General features: G+C 45.8%; 1 protein-coding gene across 2 annotated transcripts in view; it reads left to right on the top strand.

The window, feature by feature from the left end:
* FAM110B (family with sequence similarity 110 member B) overlaps nucleotides 1-17276 on the top strand; it is a 248462-nt gene that overhangs the window by 171232 nt on the left and 59954 nt on the right. For both annotated transcript variants that reach the window (XM_063923755.1, XM_063923756.1), the window contains one exon: nucleotides 10947-11026. The gene's annotated coding sequence lies outside the window, so the exon portion shown is untranslated. The remainder of the gene's footprint in view (nucleotides 1-10946; nucleotides 11027-17276) is intronic.

Raw genomic sequence — 17276 nt, forward strand, 5'->3', positions numbered from 1 at the left:
TTAGCTTAGCATAATAGCGAACGAAAGATTAGCAGAACTGCTACTAAATAATTCCCTGCAGTTTCTGAGTAGCTCCAGACCTACTCACAGATTGCGATCAGATCAGTCCGTTTAGTTCCTGGTTTGACGTCACAAACACGCCCTGCGTTCGGCCAGCCACTCCCCCGTTTTTCCAGACACTCCCGCGTTTTTCCCTGACACGCCTGCGTTTTTTGGGCACACTCCCGGAACACGCTCCGTTACCACCCAGAAACGCCCCTTTCCTGTCAATCATTCACCAATCAGCAGTGCGACTGAAAAGCGCCGCAGGATCCACAGCAAAACTGCTAAGTTTTTAGTTAAATAACTAAGCGCATGCGCCCTGCGTGCCTTGCGCATGCGCAATTAGCAACACATCACAGCATAGCGAAAATCGGCAACGAGCAAACAACTCTGAATGACCACCCATATACAGTGGCCTGATTAAAAAGTACAATTTGTTCTAAATTCAAATATCCATCCATTTTCAGGTTCCAACACCTACAGGTGTCTGGTATATTTTTTTATGCTATAGAAGCATTAGGTATGGTTCATTTTATTTTAAAGCTCTGTTTTTGTTTAATTTTACATACATAGCTACATACATTTTATGAATTAAAAAATTTACGTAATCTGGTGTATAATTATATGTGTGTGTGTATGTATGTATATATATATATATATATGTACATGCACACAGATATCTGCAGTTACAGTATGTGCAGGAGTACATAGTACAGTGGCCTCTGAGTGTGTGTATCTTTTGTTTCATAGATCTACATTTGATGTGCAGTCTGTGTATTTAGAAGATTGCAGCCTTCCTACTAATACCCCTTTTCCACTAGCTCTTTTAATCACGGGTAAATGCGCTCGGGCGCGCATTTACCCGTGTTTTTCCCTAGTGGAAACGGGTCCCCCGGCAAATTCCCGGATCAAGTGATCCGGGAATCCTACCCTGGTAGCTAGCCGGGTTGAACACGTGTTCAAATCGGCTAGCTGTCTAGTGTGAACGGGAGCCGTGTCGAGGCGACACGGCTCCGATTCACAGTGCATAGGGAGGGCGGCGCTGGGAGATCATGTGATCTCCCAGCGCCGCCCCTGCCGCGTCACTAGCGCGTCACCAACCCGGCAATTGCCGGGTTGGTGAGCGCTGTCTGCAGGGGGCTGTAGCACGGGTCGCAGCCGTGTCAGACGACACGGCTGCGACCCGTGCTACGCTAGTGGAAAAGGGGTATTAAATTATTATGAAATTATTTCGGGGCATATTATTTTTTGTGGTAAATTTGCAACAAATGAAAATTTTCACACGTTTCTCTTGCCGGAGACGGGCTCCGAGAAGTGCCCATCCCAGCAAAGAGCTGGAAGCAGTATGATAGCGTAAAGCCATCACATTCTTGTTGTTTCAGATCCTCTGTAGCTGTCTGCTAGCACTTGCGTCACTGGCTGGCGACAGAGAAAGACCCCTCTATGTAAATATTGTGACTTATTAGGGTCATTTAGGCTAATGCCATCTGGATATTGTATTACTTTATTTGGGGGCCAAGCTCTGGAATGCAAAGCAACACAGTAGCCCCCATAGAAACCAATGGCTGCATTTGTGGATGAAAATGTAGGGACTGCGTCACATACTGGAGATATCTGCTGCAATCCCTCTATAGTACATCTGGGGGATACTTAATATTAATATTTGCGCCTCTCACCTAACTGTAAAAACAAATAAGATTTAGTAAATGCTCATATATCTAACTCCGCTGATCCCTACATCTTTAACCTCATCTCCCTACATACTCCCTCCCGCCTCTCCGGTTGGCCAGTGACCATCGCCTCTCCTCTACCCTGGTCACTGCATATCCCACACGCGAATCCTAGATTTTGATCACACTGCCCCCTTCACTGGAATGAGCTCCCTTGCTCTATTTGACTCTCCCCACAACCTTGCAAAGCTTCAAACTGGCACTGAGAACCCACCTGTTCATCAAAGACATAACCCAGTCTCAAGGCTGCTCTCCAACCCCCTGCCTCATGTCTTGGCCGTCTCTGCCTCGCTTACTTCCTGCTATCAGGCCACCTTCCGCTTGCTTGCGCCTCATGCCACCTGTCTGTCTCCCCTCCTCCCCCTAGATTGTAATATCCTTGGAACAGGTCCCTCTTCCCTTCTGTTCTCACAACCCTCTTCTCTCACTTCAGTTACTGCTCTCTCCTATTCAGTGACTGTCTATAATCGCATCTCCTCTCGTTACTGCTGCCTGCCTCCCAGTAGTATGCCAACGACTCCTTTGCTTCCTTACATCTCAGCTGTATTGTGTACTGAGAACTGTGGCGCTAATTGTTACCTGTGCTCTGTTTTAGCTTTTCAGTTACTGTAATGTTAAGTTCTGTGTACCCTGTATTGTTCTAATGTCTGCCGCATGTACGGTGCTTTAACTTGTGGTGCCTTATAAAATGTAATATGTCATCCTCTGAATAGCTATAAGTATATTGATGACTGAGTGCAGCAGTGTACCTGCCATAAAGGTGCAAAATGACAACATACAGTAATCTCCTCTGCTGCAAATGGGTGTTCTAGTTACAGTAGTGGAGCATCTTGCTTATCTGCTTTCCAAGTCTTCTCATTATAATGTGATTTACATCCCTGTATACTGTGTTAGCACGCAGCAACCAAACCAACAAATAATTGTCAATTTTGTATGGAGTGGCAACTTGCAAGTAGTGTGACGCAGACTAGAGCTACTGTACAGCTGAAAGATTTTACTCACATTCCGCGATGTTGTAAGAGATAAAATGATCTTAATGGTATCATATTTCCAGTGTATAAACTACTCGATTGTAGTTCCTATCTGATTATACTGTATGTCCTAAAGCAGAGGTTCCCAAACTGTGTGCCGTGGCTCCCTGGGGTGCCTCGGGACACTTGCAGGGGTGCCCTGGGTTGGTGGTCCAGGACCAATTCAAATTATTCATGGTCAATATAATAGGCAAAACCAGCGCCGGTGGCTGCCAGTCATAAAATATGTGGCCAAACAGAAGCAAATCTTGTCCCTCACCCCACAACTGACCCTAAGGATGACATATAAACGCGATCTACTTAATGTAATATTTCTTTCTAAATTTCTCAATAAGAAATTTTTGGCCTAGGGGGTGCCGTGAAAAAAAATCTGATATTCTAGGGCGCCGTGATTCAAAAAAGTTTGGAAACCACTGTCCTAAAGCTCGTCAAAGGTGATGTATTTTAAATGAACTATCTGGCATCGGTATTCTGATCGCTAGGATCCCAACAGCCGGAAACGTGATTGCATCCCTGACGGACAGATCCTGTACACATTGTGCTTGATCAGTGTTCATGGTTTCCGCCAAATGTTGCGCAGCAGGCCGGGTCAGATCTGATTGGTTCTTAAATGATAATCTGCCCCGGGTGCTGTGTACATACTCAGTGCTAATGGTTGGCCTTCACATTTTAATCATTGTGGTACTCCACAGGTTAATGCAGCCATAAATTACTAAACTAAATGTTAAGTAAAGCTCTATTTAAAAATCAAAGTAAAGCAGGTTTGTTTGTGAATAAGACAGACACTCATTACAGGAAGGAGAACACCTATCCCATTATGTGAATGTGTGCTAGTTACCATTCTATTCTCCTGCAAATTCATATATAACAATGTCCATCATGTGACTGGAGGGGTCTTACTTGACTGTAGAACAATTACACCTTGAGGCTCTGCCAGTATAATGCTGGGCAATGCGGTTTCTATGCTTGCTACAGTTGGCTTATATTTCAGGTTGTTTGAGTACACAGGCTACTCTTTAGTGACTAGTGTAGTAATTTGCAGCTCTAGAAATTCATTCTTGTGTTGGTAACGTATTGGAAGACTACGTTTTTATTTTTTCAACTAAAATTTATCTTGACCAGGGACGTTGTCGTTACTTATTTTGTTTATTTTAGTAACAGTATATAACAGTATTTCTTACAGCCAGCATTTTTTGGGAGTAAATGAACAAGAACAGTGATATTTGAGATACAACACCTATTTTATGTGGTTTTATCATTTCAAATATTCTGTGCTAGCTTGGCTCTTTTGAGAAGAATGTAACAAAAGAAAAATGCTTAGATGTACTGTATGGAAGAAAGCAGTAGACTGTGGGACGGATACATTTTGCTTTTTTTGTTGTCTTTGGATTGGAGGAAAAACAAATGCATGAACTGGAACTTAATCTTAAATTGTCTAGGGTTCCTAAGCCATTTTTAGGGTGGGAAGTAGACTTGAATTGCCGAAGTAGTAGCTTTTTGCCACACGCAGAACCCTTACAGCTTATGGGTTACTTTAGTGACCACTATTATGGGTCCATATTGGAGTGCTAAGGACATTTGTTTTCCAGTCTAAAGACACCTGCAGGAGTTCCTGCTTTTAGTGTGGACTATTATTGGACATTGGCCCTCATTCCGAGTTGTTCGCTCGCTAGCTGCTTTTAGCAGCATTGCACACGCTAGGCCGCCGCCCTCTGGGTGTGTATCTTAGTTTAGCAGAATTGCGAACGAAAGATTAGCAGAATTGCGATTAAATAATTCTTAGCAGTTTCTGAGTAGCTCGAGACTTACTCCTACACTGCGATCAGCTCAGCCCGTTTCGTTCCTGGTTTGACGTCACAAACACGCCCTGCGTTCGGCCAACCACTCCCCCGTTTCTCCAGAAACTCCCGCGTTTTATCCTGGCACGCCTGCGTTTTTCCGCACACTCCCAGAAAACGGTCAGTTTCCGCCCAGAAACACCCACTTCCTATCAATCACACTGCGATCACTTCAACGATGGAAATTCTTTGTTCGTACGTGAGTAAATCTACTAAGTTTTGTGCTAAAATACTTAGCGCATGCGCGCTGCGTACCATGCGCATGCGCATTTTTGCCTTAATCGCTCCGTTGCGAAAATCGGCAACGAGCGAACAACTCGGAATGACCCCCATTGTCTGAATGTTCTCTACCACCGCTCCCTATTGTAAAGTGCAGTTGGGGTGGAAGGGATGTCAAGGCAACTTTGTCAGCTCTCAGGTGATGAAAACCCAACATCAAAAGTACATGTATTATAGCGGATTATATTAATTAAGGGTTCTAACCAGGTTGACATTTCTGCTAGGCAATGGGGACATTAGGGGGATAATTTTGTCTTTCTCTATCGTCCTAAGTGGATGCTGGGGTTCCTGAAAGGACCATGGGGAATAGCGGCTCCGCAGGAGACGGGGCACAAAAAAGTAAAGCTTTACTAGGTCAGGTGGTGTGCACTGGCTCCTCCCCCTATGACCCTCCTCCAGACTCCAGTTAGATTTTGTGCCCGAACGAGAAGGGTGCAATCTAGGTGGCTCTCCTAAAGAGCTGCTTAGAGAAAGTTTAGTTTAGGTTTTTTTCTTTACAGTGAGTCCTGCTGGCAACAGGATCACTGCAACGTGGGACTTAGGGGGAAAGTAGTAAACTCACCTGCATGCAGAGTGGATTTGCTGCTTGGCTACTGGACACCATTAGCTCCAGAGGGATCGAACACAGGCCCAGCCGTGGAGTCCGGTCCCGGAGCCGCGCCGCCGACCCCCTTGCAGATGCTGAAGCGTGAAGAGGTCCGGAAACCGGCGGCTGAAGACTCCTCAGTCTTCATAAGGTAGCGCACAGCACTGCAGCTGTGCGCCATTTTCCTCTCAGCACACTTCACTGGGCAGTCACTGAGGGTGCAGAGCGCTGGGGGGGGGCGCTCTGAGAGGCAAATATAAACCTTATACAAGGCTAAAAATACCTCACATATAGCCCATAGGGGCTATATGGAGATATTTAACCCCTGCCTGACTGGAAAAATAGCGGGAGAAGAACCCGCCGAAAAAGGGGCGGGGCCTATCTCCTCAGCACACGGCGCCATTTTCTGTCACAGCTCCGCTGGTCAGAACGGCTCCCAGGTCTCTCCCCTGCACTGCACTACAAAAACAGGGTAAAACAGAGAGGGGGGGCACATTAATGGCTATATATATATATATTAAAGCAGCTATAAGGGAGCACTTAATATAAGGATATCCCTTGTATATATAGCGCTTTGTGGTGTGTGCTGGCAGACTCTCCCTCTGTCTCCCCAAAAGGGCTAGTGGGTCCTGTCTTCATTAGAGCATTCCCTGTGAGTTTGCGGTGTGTGTCGGTACGTGGTGTCGACATGTATGAGGACGATATTGGTGTGGAGGCGGAGCAATTGCCAAATATGCAGATGTCACCCCCCAGGGGGTCGACACCAGAATGGATGCCTTTATTTGTGGAATTACGTGATGGTTTATCTTCCCTTAAACAGTCAGTTGAGGACATGAGGCGGCCGGACAATCAATTAATGCCTGTCCAGGCGCCTCAAACACCGTCAGGGGCTGTAAAACGCCCTTTGCCTCAGTCGGTCGACACAGACCCAGACACGGGCACTGATTCCAGTGACGACGGTAGAAATTCAAACGTATTTTCCAGTAGGGCCACACGTTATATGATTTTGGCAATGAAGGAGACGTTACATTTAGCTGATACTACAGATACCGTAAAACAGGGTATTATGTATGGTGTGAAAAAACTACAAACAGTTTTTCCTGAATCAGAAGAATTAAATGACGTGTGTGATGAAGCGTGGGTTGCTCCTGATAAAAAGTTGATAATTTCAAAAAAGTTATTGGCATTATACCCTTTCCCGCCAGAGGTTAGGGCGCGCTGGGAAACACCCCCTAAGGTGGACAAGGCGCTCACACGCTTATCCAAACAAGTGGCGTTACCCTCTCCTGAGACGGCCGCACTTAAGGATCCATCAGATAGAAAGATGGAAGTTATTCAAAAGAATATATACACACATGCAGGTGTTATACTACGACCAGCTATAGCAACTGCCTGGATGTGCAGTGCTGGAGTAGTTTGGTCAGAATCCCTGATTGAAAATATTGATACCCTAGATAGGGACAATGTTTTACTGTCGTTAGAACAAATAAAGGATGCATTTATCTATATGCGTGATGCACAGAGGGATATTTGCACACTGGCATCTCGGGTGAGTGCTATGTCCATTTCAGCCAGAAGAGCCTTATGGACACGACAGTGGACAGGCGATGCGGATTCAAAACGTCACATGGAGGTTTTGCCGTATAAAGGGGAGGAGTTATTTGGAGTTGGTCTATCAGACTTGGTGGCCACGGCTACTGCCGGGAAATCCACTTTTTTACCTCAAGTCACTCCCCAACAGAGAAAGGCACCGACCTTTCAACCACAGCCTTTTCGCTCCTACAAAAATAAGAGAGCAAAGGGCTTGTCGTACCTGCCACGAGGCAGAGGAAGAGGGAAGAGACACCAACAGGCAGCTCCTTCCCAGGAACAGAAGCCCTCCCCGGCTCCTGCAAAAACCTCAGCATGACGCTGGGGCCTCTCAAGCGGACTCGGGGACAGTGGGGGGCCGTCTCAAAAATTACAGCGCGCAGTGGGCTCACTCGCAGGTAGACCCCTGGATCCTGCAGATAATATCTCAGGGGTACAGGTTGGAATTAGAGACGGATCCTCCTCATCGTTTCCTGAAGTCTGCCTTACCAACCGTCTCTTCCGAAAGGGAGAGGGTGTTGGAAGCCATTCACAAGCTGTACGCTCAGCAGGTGATAGTCAAAGTACCCCTATTACAACAAGGAAAGGGGTATTATTCCACTCTATTTGTGGTACCGAAGCCGGATGGCTCGGTAAGGCCTATTCTAAATCTGAAGTCCTTGAACCTCTACATAAAAAAGTTCAAGTTCAAGATGGAGTCACTCAGAGCAGTGATAGCGAACCTGGAAGAAGGGGACTTTATGGTATCCTTGGACATCAAGGATGCGTATCTACACGTTCCGATTTACCCCGCACACCAGGGGTACCTCAGGTTCATTGTTCAAAACTGTCACTATCAGTTTCAGACGCTGCCGTTCGGATTGTCCACGGCGCCTCGGGTCTTTACCAAGGTAATGGCCGAGATGATGATTCTTCTTCGAAGAAAAGGCGTATTAGTTATCCCATACTTGGACGATCTCCTAATAAGGGCAAGGTCCAGAGAACAGCTGGAGACAGCTTTAGCACTATCTCAAGAGGTGCTAAGACAACACGGGTGGATTCTGAATATTCCAAAATCCCATTTAATCCCGACAACTCGTCTGCTGTTCCTAGGAATGATTCTGGACACGGTTCAGAAAAAGGTTTTCCTTCCAGAGGAAAAAGCCAAGGAGTTATCCGATCTGGTCAGGAACCTCCTAAAACCAGGAAAAGTGTCAGTACATCAATGCACAAGAGTCCTGGGAAAAATGGTGGCTTCTTACGAAGCAATTCCATTCGGCAGATTCCATGCAAGAATATTCCAAAGGGATCTGTTGGACAAATGGTCAGGGTCGCATCTGCAGATGCACCTGCGAATAACCCTGTCACCAAAGACAAGGGTGTCACTTCTGTGGTGGTTGCAGAAGGCTCACCTATTAGAAGGCCGCAGATTCGGCATTCAGGATTGGATCCTGGTGACCACGGACGCCAGCCTGAGAGGCTGGGGAGCAGTCACACAAGGAAGAAACTTCCAGGGAGTATGGACGAGTCTGGAAAAGTCTCTTCACATAAACATTCTGGAACTAAGAGCAATCTACAATGCTCTAAGCCAGGCGGAACTTCTCCTGCAAGGAAAGCCGGTGTTGATTCAGTCGGACAACATCACGGCGGTCGCCCATGTAAACAGGCAGGGCGGCACAAGAAGCAGGAGTGCAATGGCAGAAGCTGCCAAGATTCTTCGCTGGGCGGAGAATCACGTGATAGCACTGTCAGCAGTGTTCATCCCGGGCGTGGACAACTGGGAAGCAGACTTCCTCAGCAGACACGATCTTCATCCGGGAGAGTGGGGTCTACATCCAGAAGTCTTCAACATGTTAATAGACCGTTGGGAAAGACCAATTGTAGACATGATGGCGTCTCGCCTCAACAAGAAACTGGACAAATATTGCGCCAGGTCAAGAGATCCACAGGCAATAGCTGTGGACGCACTGGTAACTCCTTGGGTGTACCAGTCAGTGTATGTGTTTCCTCCTCTGCCGCTCATACCAAAGGTATTGAAGATCATACGGCAAAGAAGAGTAAGAACAATACTAGTGGTTCCGGATTGGCCGAGAAGGACTTGGTATCCGGAACTTCAAGAGATGCTCACGGACGAACCGTGGCCTCTACCTCTGAGAAGGGACCTGCTACAGCAGGGTCCCTGTCTTTTTCAAGACTTACCGCGGCTGCGTTTGACGGCATGGCGGTTGAACGCCAGATCCTAAAAGGGAAAGGCATTCCAGAAGAAGTCATTCCTACCTTGATTAAGGCACGGAAGGAAGTCACCGTGAAACATTATCACCGCATTTGGCGAAAATATGTAGCGTGGTGCGAGGATCGGAGGGTTCCGACGGAGGAATTCCAACTGGGTCGTTTCCTACATTTCCTGCAATCAGGATTATCTATGGGTCTCAAATTGGGATCCATTAAGGTTCAAATTTCGGCCCTGTCAATATTCTTCCAAAAAGAATTGGCCTCTGTCCCTGAGGTCCAGACTTTTGTCAAGGGAGTACTGCATATACAGCCTCCTGTGGTGCCTCCGGTGGCACCGTGGGATCTAAATGTAGTTTTAGATTTCCTCAAATCCCATTGGTTTGAACCATTGAAAAAGGTGGATTTGAAATATCTCACATTGAAAGTGACTATGTTACTAGCCCTGGCCTCTGCCAGGAGAGTATCTGAATTGGCGGCTTTATCTTATAAAAGTCCTTATCTAATCTTCCATTCGGATAGGGCAGAACTGCGGACTCGTCCGCATTTTCTCCCTAAAGTGGTATCAGCATTTCATCTGAACCAACCTATTGTGGTACCTGCGGCCACTAGCGACTTGGAGGATTCCAAGTTGTTGGACGTTGTCAGAGCCTTAAAAATATACATTGCAAGGACGGCTGGAGTCAGAAAATCTGACTCGCTGTTTATATTGTATGCACCCAACAAGTTGGGCGCACCTGCTTCTAAGCAGTCGATTGCTCGTTGGATTTGTAACACAATTCAACTTGCACATTCTGTGGCAGGCCTGCCACAGCCTAAAACTGTAAAAGCCCACTACACAAGGAAGGTGGGCTCATCTTGGGCGGCTGCCCGAGGGGTCTCGGCATTACAACTCTGCCGAGCAGCTACGTGGTCGGGGGAGAACACGTTTGTAAAATTTTACAAATTTGATACCCTGGCAAAGGAGGACCTGGAGTTCTCTCATTCGGTGCTGCAGAGTCATCCGCACTCTCCCGCCCGTTTGGGAGCTTTGGTATAATCCCCATGGTCCTTTCAGGAACCCCAGCATCCACTTAGGACGATAGAGAAAATAAGAATTTACTTACCGATAATTCTATTTCTCGGAGTCCGTAGTGGATGCTGGGCGCCCATCCCAAGTGCGGATTATCTGCAATACTTGTACATAGTTATTGTTAACTAATTCGGGTTATTGTTAAGGAGCCATCTTTAAGAGGCCCTTTCTGTTGTCATACTGTTAACTGGGTTTAGATCACAAGTTGTACGGTGTGATTGGTGTGGCTGGTATGAGTCTTACCCGGGATTCAAAATGCCTCCCTTATTGTGTATGCTCGTCCGGGCACAGTACCTAACTGGAGTCTGGAGGAGGGTCATAGGGGGAGGAGCCAGTGCACACCACCTGACCTAGTAAAGCTTTACTTTTTTGTGCCCTGTCTCCTGCGGAGCCGCTATTCCCCATGGTCCTTTCAGGAACCCCAGCATCCACTACGGACTCCGAGAAATAGAATTATCGGTAAGTAAATTCTTATTTTCTTTATGATCTATATTTCACAAAATGCTATTTGATAGATGCTTAACACATTTGTTGACCCTTCAAAATTATATATATGTTTTGTTCTTGCAGATCTGTGATGCCTTGAACGTAAAAGTGAAGCTGTGGGAACAAACTTTGCACCCCCAGGACGAATCCACGATTAATGGCTGGTGAGTAATAGTATACTAAAGGGTTATTAAATGTTTAAATTGAAGGTTCTATCCCAGGCCCCAGCATGGTATTTCTGGCAGATCCTGCCCTACATACTGTGGGGTATATGCAATTCACGGCGAATCGCGGCAATTTTTCGCCGTTTTTTAATTCGACTAAATTCGCCAGGTGAATTCCGGAAGGTGGCTTCCGGAATTCACCATATTCAATGAAAAACGGATTCGCCAGAATCGCGGGCGAAAATCGGCCGGTTTGGCGGATTTTGCCGCGATTTTAAAAAACGGGAAAAACCCGGGGGAAAAAATGGCGTGGGGTCCCCCCTCCAAAGCATAACCAGCCTCGGGCTCTTCGAGCTGGTCCTGGTTCTAAAAATGCAGGGGAAAAATTGGGCAGGGATCCCCCGTATTTTTAAAACCAGCACCGGGCTCTGCGCCTGGTGCTGGTGCCAAAAATACGGGGGACAAAAAGAGTAGGGGTCCCCCGTATTTTTAACACCAGCATCGGGCTCCACTAGCTGGACAGATAATGCCACAGCCGGGGGTCACTTTTATGCCGTGCCCTGCGGCCGTGGCATTAACGACCCAACTAGTCACCCCTGGCCGGGGTACCCTGGGGGAGTGGGGACCCCTACAATCAAGGGGTCCCCCCCCCCAGCCACCCAAGGGCCAGGGGTGAAGCCCGAGGCTGCCCCCCCCCCCATCCAATGGGCTGCGGATGGGGGGGCTGATAGCCTTTTGTGATAATAAAAAAAGATATTGTTTTTTCCATTAGTACTACAAGTCCCAGCAAGCCTCCCCCGCAAGCTGGTACTTGGAGAACCACAAGTACCAGCATGCGGGAGAAAAACGGGCCCGCTGGTACCTGTAGTACTACTGGGAAAAAAATACCCAAATAAAAACAGGACACACACACCGTGAAAGTAAAACTTTATTTCATACGCCGACACACACATACTTACCTATGTTGACACGCCGACTGCCACGGTCTCCGACGATCCGAGGTACCTGTGAAAAAATTATACTCACCTTCCAGCGTCCAGAGGTACATCCAGGTCCAGAGATAATCCACGTACTTGGCAAAACAAAAAAACGAACACCGATCCATACCGGACTAGAAAGGGGTCCAATGCTTTCACATCAGACCCCTTTCTCCCGAATGCCGGGACATCACGTGACTCCTGTCACTGAAGTCCCTTCAGCCAATCAGGAAGCGCTACTTCCGTGGCGCTCATCTGATTGGCTGTGCGCTGTCTGTGATGTGACAGCGCATCGCAAAGCCGCTCCATTACTTTCAATGGTGGGAACTTAGCGGCTAGCGGGGGGGTCACCCGCCGGTCAGCCGCTGACCGGCGGGTGACCTCACCGCTAGCCGCTAAGTTCCCACCATTGAATATAATGGACTGGGCTGTGCGATGCGCTGTCTGCTCAGACGCACAGAGCCAATCAGATGAGCGCAACGAAGTTGCGCTTCCTGATTGGCTATAGAGACCTTTCTGTGACAGCTGTCACTGACAGGTCTCTCTGCATTCGGGGATAGGGGTCCCATGTGTCAGCATGGGACCCCTTTCAGTCCGTTTGGTCGGGTATTTGCGGTTTGTTATTTTCTACAAGTACGTGGATGTATCTCTGGACCATGGCTGAGGTGAGTATATTGATCTTTTTTTTCAGGTACCCCTGGATTCTACATGGAGAAGAGGACCGATGTCGGCGTGTGAACATAGGTAAGTATGTGTGTGTCGACGTAAGAAATAAAGTTTTACTTTCACGGTGTGTGTGTCCTGTTTTTATTTGGGTATTTTTTTTCCAGTAGTACTACAGGTACCAGCGGGCCCGTTTTTCTCCCGCATGCTGGTACTTGTGGTTCTCCAAGTACCAGCTTGCGGGGGAGGCTTGCTGGGACTTGTAGTACTACTGGAAAAAAATATCTTTTAATTATCACAAAAGGCTATCAGCCCTCCCATCCGCAGCCCATTGGATGGGGGGGGGGGACAGCCTCGGGCTTCACCCCTGGCCCTTGGGTGGCTGGGGGGGGGGACCCCTTGATTGAAGGGGTCCCCACTCCCCCAGGGTACCCCGGCCAGGGGTGACTAGTTGGATATTTAATGCCACGGCCGCAGGGCACGGCATAAAAGTGACCCCCGGCTGTGGCATTATCTGTCCAGCTAGTGGAGCCCGATGCTGGTGTTAAAAATACGGGGGACCCCTACTCTTTTTGTCCCCCGTATTTTTGGCACCAGGCGCAGAGCCCGGTGCTGGTTTTAAAAATACGGGGGATCCCCTGTCAATTTTCCCCCCGCATTTTTAGAACCAGGACCAGCTCGAAGAGCCCGAGGCTGGTTATGCTTTGGAGGGGGGACCCCACGCAATTTTTTTTTCGGATTGTACCGTTCCAGCAATAAAAAAATAATAATAATAATAATAATATTTAAAAAAAATTATAAATAATATTTGTGCCTCCAAAAAAAAAAAAAAAGTACCTAATCCCTTCTAATATAAATAGATCTGCTATTCCCAAAAAAAAAAACACAAAAAAAACCATGTTTAAATTTTTTTTATTTGTTTTCACCCTCCAAAGTGTGGCGGATTGAAAATGACGAATTTGCTGTCTAAAAGCACTGCTGTCGAATTTCCAAACTTGAATTGAATATGCTTTGGTCGAATTGCAGCACTTATATCATTGCAGAAAAGTCGAATTTGCAAAAATTCGAATTTTAAAAAGTCGAATTTTGAAAGTCCGTTTTTTGGTCTGAAAGCACTGAATTGCATAGGCGAATTTTTTTTTTGGTCGAAAATGACCCGAAATTCGACAATTTCGGGAATTCGACCGCAATTGCATATACCCCTGTGTGTGCCAACTAAAGGGTAAATATATCAAACCTAGAGAGTGGAGAAGTTGGCCATAGAAACAGATCATTTTCTTACTAGCAATTATCAAGTATATTCTCTAAAATGATAGGCAGAAGCTGATTGGTCAGTACTTTTTCCCTTGTCTACTTTCCTACTCTTTGGGGGAAATGTATCAAACTTTCTAAAGTCACTAAGAAGGTACACTGAATGAATACCCAGAACACTGTGTGATTGGTGAAGGCAAAGCTACTGTATGTATCCCAGTAAACATAGTAAATTGCAACTTTAAAAAAACCACAACTCCATGCACTTATCACACTCAGAAAAGTGATTTGACTAAAAGAGAAGATATACGTATTCCTTTTACTTTTTTCTTTTTTCTTCCTTTTGTCCTGTTGCTGCTGGTACAAATATACAGTAATACAAGACCATATCGTTGATATTGCATAATCTCATTTTCTGCTTGTTAATATATACATCAAAACATTTTTTGTCTTTTCATGATGTAAATGTTCAAAAAGTTTTGGTTTTGAGAATCCTTATCCTATTCCATAAAAAGTCAATAAACAAACCTTCAACGCAAAAAGTATTAAAAACACTCCTCTCCAGATCTCTATTCCAAAAATAAACAGAAATTATCTATTATCAATATGGACTACTTATGTTGTAGGGATCACTGTTCTGCGTATAGTACCGTTCTTTTATCCCTCGTCTCCTTCCAGAGCATATATGCCAATTATATTGCAGTGTAATAATGCTATTGTAATGTAAAAGCATGGGGTGTGGCGCAATATGCCAGTATGGCAGTGGTTCTCAAACTGTGTGCCTAGGCACCCTGGGGTGCCTCGGGATACTTGTAGGGATGCCTTGTATTGGTGGTCTATGTACTAGGCAAAACCACTGCTGGTGGCTGTCAATCATAAAATATGTGGACAAACAGAAGCAAATCGTGTCGCTCACCACACAACTGAACCTAAGGATGATATATAAACACAATTTACTTCATTTAATATGTCTTTCTAAATTTCGCAATAAGAAACGTGTGGCCTAAGGGTGCCATGAAAAGAATTCTGATACTCTAGGGTGCAGTGATTCGGAAAAGTTTAGGAGTCACTTCACTATGGGTTTGAACAGGATCCAAAACACTGAAAGTTCAGCAGAGATTTAGTAAACACAAGTATTTTTAAGTTTGCGCAAAACCTGTAGAAAGATTGCATAAGTCTTCTGCTTTTTGTACTTGGCAGAATGAATCAGTCTGTGAAGGTTATAGTGCATTTAGCAGCTCTTTCTGTTTTTAATCATGCAGTCAACTAGATAGATGTATCTCAGAATCTGGTCCTCCAGGACTTCTAACAGTTCATGTTTTCTTACAGAATCACACGTGAAATATTAGTACAACCAGGAGAATGTGGAAAATGTGTTGGTGAATAATTAATTTTCATGTGCTTCTGCTGGAAGATCTGGGAATCGTACACTGTGGATGGTCCCTAGGGACGAGATTTGAAAACTAGACCGTTTAGTTGATCCTTACTACATGGGCAGTAATGGAAAATGGCGCAAAAGGGAGCATGGGGATTAATGATCCCCATGTTGCAGCATTTTCATCACTTTCACAAACTGCGTATGCACTGCAGCGGGTTGCAGTTAAAATGCCAGATGTCAGATTCCCGGCGTTCAGGATACCGATGCCGAAATCCTGACAGACGGAATCCTGGCACAACAGGGCTATTCCCACTTGTGGGGATCCAAGACACCCATAAAGTGGGAATAGATCCTGTGGCGAGTGCAGCGAGCCACCAAGCCCGCAGAGTGGCCAGCGCTGTTAGACCGCAAGGGGACTCTTAGCGCTCGCCCCACTGCCAGCATTCTGACGGCCGGGATGCTGCTGTCGGGATATTGACAGCCGGCATCCCGTCCACCGGTAAATAGTATGTATTCCGCGGCAGGTGACAATCACATCTTATTAGAGCTGCTATGGACGTATTTCTCACTTCTCCTGTCTGGAAACTAGTGGATAACTGGGCCTTTGTACATAAGAGAAGCGTCACATGAGCATGTTGCCAGTAATGTATGGAGTGAGCATTCATTTTTCAGTTGCATATTCTGTAACTACACAGGGATGGTATAAGGGGTGTGGTATGGAAGGTAGATATTAACTAGGTCGACAGTGTCTAGGTCGAGCACTATTGGTCGACATGGTCTCTAGGTCGACAGGGTCTTTAGGTCGACAGGTCAAAAGGTCGCCAAGAGTTTTTTTATATATTTTTGGTGTCGTTTTCTTCGTAGAGTGACCGGGAACCCCAATTAGTGCACCGCTTCGCTCGGCACAGATTACCATTCCAATCGTAGTCCAAACGGTTAAAGAAAAAAAAAAATGTGAAAAACGCATGTTGACCTTTTGACCTGTCGACTTAGAACCCCTGTCGACCTAGTTACTGTTGACCAATAGTGGTCGACCTAGTTACTGGATCCCGGTATAAGTCCCATTACTACTGATGATGGTTGCAGTCAGTGGGCTTGGGGCAGTGCAGTCGAATAGATGTGTAGAACTTGGCATATGGGCCATTAGTATTATGTGCCACTCACAACCAGGCTTTCTATCTGAACCACAAGCAGAATGCTTTGTTATAATCACATGGGGCAGATTCATTAAGCTCGGTGAAGTGATAAAGTGGAAGGTGATAAAGCACCAGCCAATCAGCTCCTAACTGTCATTTTTCAAACCCAGCCTGTGACATGGTAGTTAGGATCTGATTGGTTGGTGCATTATCACCTTCCACTTTATCACTTCACCGAGCTTAATAAATCTGCCCCACGGTTCTTTACAGGTTCCCTATTTGTAGCTTAAACGTTTTGTCTTAAAACATTGTAAAAAAATTTCTGATAAAATAATATCATTAGTGTTTACAAATGAAATCCCAATACTCCCAATTTATATAATGTTTCATCTGTCCTTGCTAACAGCTGAGACAGTTCTGTGTGCTAACTGTGAAATGTGGTAAACAGGATAATCCCAAAATATAGTTCCTGTGACTCAGAGAGAACATAATAGACATAATTGTAAGTTACTCTTTGGAAGGCTGAGGTTATGTAAACTTCTGCATCTTTACAGAATTTCTAATTGAAGTGGGGAAGTGTGAGGCACACAGAGGAGAGATTGGAGGCTGGGGGAGCCTCCTTGTAGCCACGTCAGTTTAGGCTATTATTATCCCGGAGTCCTAGAAAAATGTGTGAACCGTTTTATTCCTGCTGCCAAGTGATAATGATTTGACACGAGTGCTACATTGGGTATTTTGACTATTCAGATGTCACGTTTTCAGCGGTGAGTTTGTATAGTTATATAGTCATTCAGATGCATTTCTGTGATTAACAGATGACATCAGTTTTTTTTTTTTAGTTTTTT

Source organism: Pseudophryne corroboree, chromosome 5, assembly GCF_028390025.1.
Source record: "Pseudophryne corroboree isolate aPseCor3 chromosome 5, aPseCor3.hap2, whole genome shotgun sequence".
In the NCBI taxonomy this organism is placed as follows: Eukaryota; Metazoa; Chordata; class Amphibia; order Anura; family Myobatrachidae; genus Pseudophryne; species Pseudophryne corroboree.